The 6,000-nt window shown below is 44.3% G+C and overlaps 1 protein-coding gene across 2 annotated transcripts in view; it reads right to left on the reverse strand.

Moving 5' to 3' along the window:
• spsb4 (splA/ryanodine receptor domain and SOCS box containing 4) overlaps nucleotides 1–3,770 on the reverse strand; it is a 191,457-nt gene extending 187,687 nt beyond the window's left edge. For both annotated transcript variants that reach the window (XM_033031107.1, XM_033031103.1), the window contains exon 1: nucleotides 3,577–3,770. The gene's annotated coding sequence lies outside the window, so the exon portion shown is untranslated. The remainder of the gene's footprint in view (nucleotides 1–3,576) is intronic.
• Between the last annotated feature and the right edge of the window lie 2,230 nt (nucleotides 3,771–6,000).

Genomic DNA, 6,000 nt, shown 5'->3' on the forward strand with positions numbered 1-6,000 from the left:
GGGGGAAAAAGGTCCGTTTAGTGGACTGGAAAAGAAAGAAAGGCTAACTGGAAACCTGAAACATAAAATGTTTTAAATGCTGAAAAAAATGCAGCAATTGTGGAAAGTGGGACAGTCAATGTTTGGGGTTTACAAACCCTCATCTGGTTAAGCTAGGATTGGAGTCACCGACCCAAAATGTTGAGTGGCTTTCCGCAGTTGATGTTCCAAAACAGGCACCTCCACTCAACTGAAGGTAGACACAAAAAGCTGGGGTAACTGCGGGTAAGACAGCATCTCTGGAGAAAATGGAATAGGTGACGTTTTGGTTCAAGACTTTTCTCCAGATACACCTCCATTCAACTATTATCACAGGCAGAGTCTTCACTTCAGGATTTCAACAATGTGCAATGCTATAATTTATTTAACCTTTTCATTATTCAAGAGTAAAGAGTGTTTAATTGTCATATTAACAAGATCATCACCCAAACCAACCTCCCTTCCATGCACCATCTACACTTCACGCTGCCTTGGCAAGGCCACCAGCATAATCAAGGGCCAGTCTCACTCCCTCTTCTACTCCGTCCCATTAGGCAAGGGATACAGAAGCTTGACAAAGTATTCCTCCAGATTCAGAGACAGTTTCTTCGCAGCTGTTATCAGAAAACTGAACGTCCTCTCACCAGCTAGAGTATGATGATTTTAAGAAGGAACTGCAGATGCTGGAAAATAGTAGGTAGACAAAAGTGCTGGAGAAACTCAGCGGGAGCAGCAGCATCTATGGAGCGAAGGAAATAGGCAACGTTTCGGGTGAAGAAGGGTTTCGGCCCGAAAAGTTGCCTATTTCCTTCGCTCCATAGATGCTGCTGCACCCGCTGAGTTTCTCCAGCACTTTTGTCTAGCTAGAGTATGATCCTGACCTACCATCTACCTCATTGGAGACCTTTGAACTATCTTTAATCAGAGTTTATCTTGGACTAAATGTTATACCCTTAATCCTGTATCTGTACACTGTGATTGTAATTATGCATAGCCTTTTTGTTGACTGGATAGCACACAACAAAAAGGATTTTTACTGCACCTCGATACATGTGACAACTAAAAACTAAACTAACGTCCCAAACAGGAACGATTAAATTTGTATTTGTCATAATTTGTTTTATTTTGTTTAAGTCTCACTCCAGAGTCGTGAACACAAAACTCTGCACTGCCTCTCCAGTCCAACAGTATGAGAGTTAACAGGCTTTCAGATGAAATATCAAAACCCTGCCTCAGGTGGAAGCAAAAGCATCCATGGCCCTCTTACAAAGAACAAATGCCTTGGGCAATACTTCAATAAGTATTTCTTTCAAATAAAATATTGAGTATGGAAGTTGGGAGGTCATGTTGCAGTTGTATAAGACGTTGGTGAGACCGCATTTAGAATATTGTGTTCAGTTCTGGGCACCATGTCATAGGAAAGATATTGTCAAGCTTGAAAGATTTTGGAAACGATTTACGAGGATGTTGCCAGGACTAGAGGGTGTGAGCTATAGGGAGAGGTTTAGTAGTCTGGGTCTCTATTCCATGGAGTGCAGGAGGATAAGGGGTGATCTTATAGAGGTGTACAAGATCATGAGAGGAATAGATCGGGTAGAGTCTTTTGCCCAGAGTTGGGGAATCAAGGACCAGAGGACATAGGTTCAAGGTGAAGGGGAAAAGATTTAATAGGAATCCGAGGGGTAACTTTTTTACACAAAGGGTGGTGGGGGTGTGGAACAAGCAGCCAGAGGAGGTAGTTGAGGCGGGGACTATCCCATCGTTTAAGAAACAGTTAGACAGGTACATGGATAGGACAGGTTTGGAGGGATATGGACCAAGCGCAGGCAAGTGGGACTAATGTAGCAGGGGCATTGTTGGCCGGTGTGGGCGAGTTGGGCCGAAGGACCTGTTTCCACACTGTATCACTTTATGACTCTATCTGTGATCATTTTCAGGTTATTTAGGAGAGCTTGTATTTCTAATGTTACTAATGGCTACGCCTCAGAAATATGTCATTGGGTCCAAACTGCTGTGAAACATTTAAAACTGGGCTCCAAAGGCACTACACATATGCAAACCTTGATTGAAGTAATAAATTAGTTCAGCCGGAAACCAAAACAATCTCAATCTGAAGAAGGGTCTCGACCAGAAACGTCATCCATTCCTCCTACCCAGAGATGCTGCCTGTCCCAGAGTTACTTCAGCATTGTGCGTTGAATAACATACATTTTGTTCCCTTATTAGAATAGTGTGAAAGTCTCAAATGTAGCAAGTTTGACTATAAAATACACAACTCTGCTGCTATGTTGGTAGAGGTACAATAGTATATAACTACAAAAGTGACCTGACATTCAACACTTTAAGAACGCCTTATGGAATGTTATCGAAAATCGAAAGAGACATTTCAAGTAATTCTTATCTCAATAGCATATTGGCAACAGCCTAGGAAGCATTGATTCAGAAGCCAGGTTGGGGGTGGAAAGGAAAGGAAACCTTGCCATTAAAAGCCTGCAGGGTGTCCAGGTTGTGAGATCGATTAATTTGAATGTAAATATTTAATTTGTAATTGCCATGCTTGGGGGATTTCTAACCCAGCAGCGACCGCTGGTGCCTGACACCAGCCCAAGCCAGCGGAAGCCCTTGCACTCACAGGCTCTCAGTGGATATTAGCCCAGTCCAGCTCCTCGCCTTGATCTAGGTCTCCCGGTTGCCAAACACTTTAATTCCCTTACCCATTCCCACACTGACCTTTCTGTCCTCAGCCCCCTCCATGCCAGAGTGAGGCCAAACGCAAATTGGAGGAACAGCACCTCATGTTTCGCTAAGGCAGCTAGCTTACAGCCCAGGGGTATGAATATTGATTGCTCTAACTTCAAGTAACCCCTGCAATCCCTCTCACTCCATCCCTCCCCCCCACCCAAGTCGCACCAGCTTATCGTTATCACCTAGCAAACAGCTGCTTCCTATATCATCGTTACTTTTTATTTTGCAGATCTTGAATCTATTTGTTCTACATCACCGTCTATATCCCTCGTTTCCCCTTACGCCTGACTCTCAGTCCGAAGAAGCGTCTCGACCCGAAACATCACCCATTCCTTCTCTGCAGCGATGCTGCCTGTCCCGCTGAGTTAGTTACTCCAGCATTCTGTGTCTACCCTCGAAAGATACGACCAGCTCATTCCAAAGATTGAGTCCTCCAGTTTAAATTCCATTTAAATCCAGTTTAAATTCCATTTGGAATATATTGGAGGACCAAGAAACCAAGATTGCATCCTGTCCCTCGCATGCACGATCCAGAGGACCTGGAGAAGGCAGGTGAGCTGAGGCTAAACTCAAATCATACATTTAAACAGGGACTCGCTTAAACATGCCAGCAATGTGCCATAGAATATATATATATAATAGATGGATCAATTACAGCAGAATCTACCGAGCACGCCGTGTTTAGGTTTAAAAATGCACAAACCTGGAACATTTCCTTGTAAAATGGAAAAAGCATATTTCAAAACACATTGCAAAATCAAATTAACACTTATTTCCAAATTTAAAAAAATCGACTTCCAGCGAGCTACTCACCGGGCGGGAGTCTGGGGTTGAAGTGTTTGCTTGTTTAGAGAAAATGAATCTTCCGTGTGGCTTTAATTCAGCTTGTGTTTATTGGGGTGAACTTTGGTTCGTTGCTGGTGCTCCACAGTCGCCGCGACAATGTCCCCCTCGGCAGCAGCAGCAGCAGCAGCAGCGGTACTGACAGGCGGAGCGGACCCGACCCGACCCGGGGCGGCTGCGCGCTCCCTCCCTCCCTCCCTCCCTCTCAGCCTCCTCCCTCTCTCTTTCTTCTTCTCTCTCTCCCTCTCTTTCTCCTTCCTCCCTCTCTCTACTTCCCCTCTCTCCTCCCTTCCCTTCCCTCCCCCTCTTTCTCCCTTCCCCTCCCTTTCTCCGTCTCCCCACTCCTCTCTCCCTCCCTCCCCCAGTCTCCCTCCCTCCCTCTAACCTCCACTGGACAGGGCTTTGTGTCTTTCCTCTGGGAAACCAGCTTCTCCGCTCCCGATCCGCTCTTGCACTAACGCGGCGGTGAACTAGTCGCACAAGGCGAGAACAACGATCAGAAGGACTGGCCGCTGGTCGTTGCAAGCTGGAGATTCACGCTTATTGTAACCCGAGCGGGGGGGATGAACGGTCTCTCAAACAGGTTAAGTTGCAGCAGTCGGTGCTAACGGTGCAGAGACTGTGACCCCTAGAGGAAAGCAGAGACACACGTAATTTCCAATCCATCGTTTGAATATTTACTTGCACCAGAATTCTCCAAAAAGCCACGAAGCATGATGCAAGTTCTCGGAAGAGCACATCATCTGTCGATTACACACTTGCTGCTCTTTACAGCATTCTGACCTCACTGAGATTTTTCTGCACACGATTGAAAGCAATTACTTCTGCGACTTTACGAAGCAAGAACATGCAGATGCTGGGAGTGTAAAATCGAAACCTAGAAGTAGGTCTGGCAACGTGTCTAACTAACAAAGCAAAGCTGGCAATATGGGAAACATTCAACAGGTCAAGCAGCACCTGTGAGAAGAGAATCAGCGAAGGACGACACAAAACGCTGGGGCGACTCAGCGGGTCAGGCAGCATCTGTGGAGAAAAGGAATAGGTGACGTTTCGGGTCGAGATCCTTCTTTAGACAGAATGAGTGGTTTAAAATCAGCCTTTGATTTCCATCTCCAACTACTCGTTCTGATGAGGATATGGAACCGGAGTGTTAACTCTTTCTATCTTTAGAAATGTTGCCTGTCTTCTGTTTTAATATCAAATTCCTCCTTTATCAGTACTGTGTTGTGCTTTTGTTTTTTTGGACATTTTGTTTGCATTGTAGCAGGTAGTAACCAAATATATATCAAATGCAACAGGTTTCCTTGCAATCCTGGTATATGAACACCATTGTCAGAAGCCAAGATAGTCAAAAGAGTGTCTTATAGGTCCCAAACAGATCAATGAAAGTCTTACTAGTTGTAATACTTCTTAATACGTAAACAGACTACTTTGTAAACAATATATAATAAACGAAAAAGAGTTCAGTACATATATATACACACACACACACACACACATATATATATATATATACACAAGGTAGACAAAAAAGCTGGAGAAACTTAGCAGGTGAGGCAGCATCTATGGAGCGAAAGAAGAGGCGACCCGAAACGTCACCTATACATTCGCTCCATAGATGCTGCCTCACCCGCTGAGTTTCTCCAGCTTTTTTGTGTCTTCGCTTTTTCCAGGATCTGCAGTTCTTTCTTAAACACACACATATATATGAACAAGAGGAAGAGGACTGGACTTTGCTGCCTTCCCTCACAGTGGGAACTATTGTGGGGGGATGTTTTTATGTTTAATGTTAAATTCTTTAATGGCGGTGCAGGCTCGAAGGGCCGAATGGCCTACTCCTGCACCTATTTTCTATGTTTCTATGTTTCTAAGAGCAAGTCAAATTTCACTTCACCAGTTGGTGTATGTGAGAATAAATGTCCTTTGTCCTTATCCTTTATCCTATATATATATATAAATATCTTCAATATTTCTTTGGCCAAATTCCCACCATTAAAGGGTCCAGCAGTACACACACACATGTGTGTGTGTGTGTATATATATATATGTTATATTGTGGCATCAGCTGATACACAGACCACTTATGGTCGAACCCTCGTCAGTAGCTACAAGGGCTGGCACGTGACGTCACGGCCTAGGGGAAGTGTCCTGCTACTTAAGCTTGTCTCACCTCGAGACCTAGGGAGCCAACAGGTAACTGAGCCCGAGAGAACAACCTCGCTCATCTACAGCAGCAATGTTAATTACGTTAGTGGACCAACTTAACATGTAACACCTGAATAAAACTACTGTTTGAACCTGCCTGACGTCTGGCCTATTCTCCACGTTTGGTGCCGCTACAATATATTTGGTTAAATATATAAATGCCTCATATATAGGAAAAATATAAACAAC

The sequence above is a fragment of the Amblyraja radiata genome, chromosome 13 (assembly GCF_010909765.2).
Source record: "Amblyraja radiata isolate CabotCenter1 chromosome 13, sAmbRad1.1.pri, whole genome shotgun sequence".
NCBI lineage: Eukaryota > Metazoa > Chordata > Chondrichthyes > Rajiformes > Rajidae > Amblyraja > Amblyraja radiata.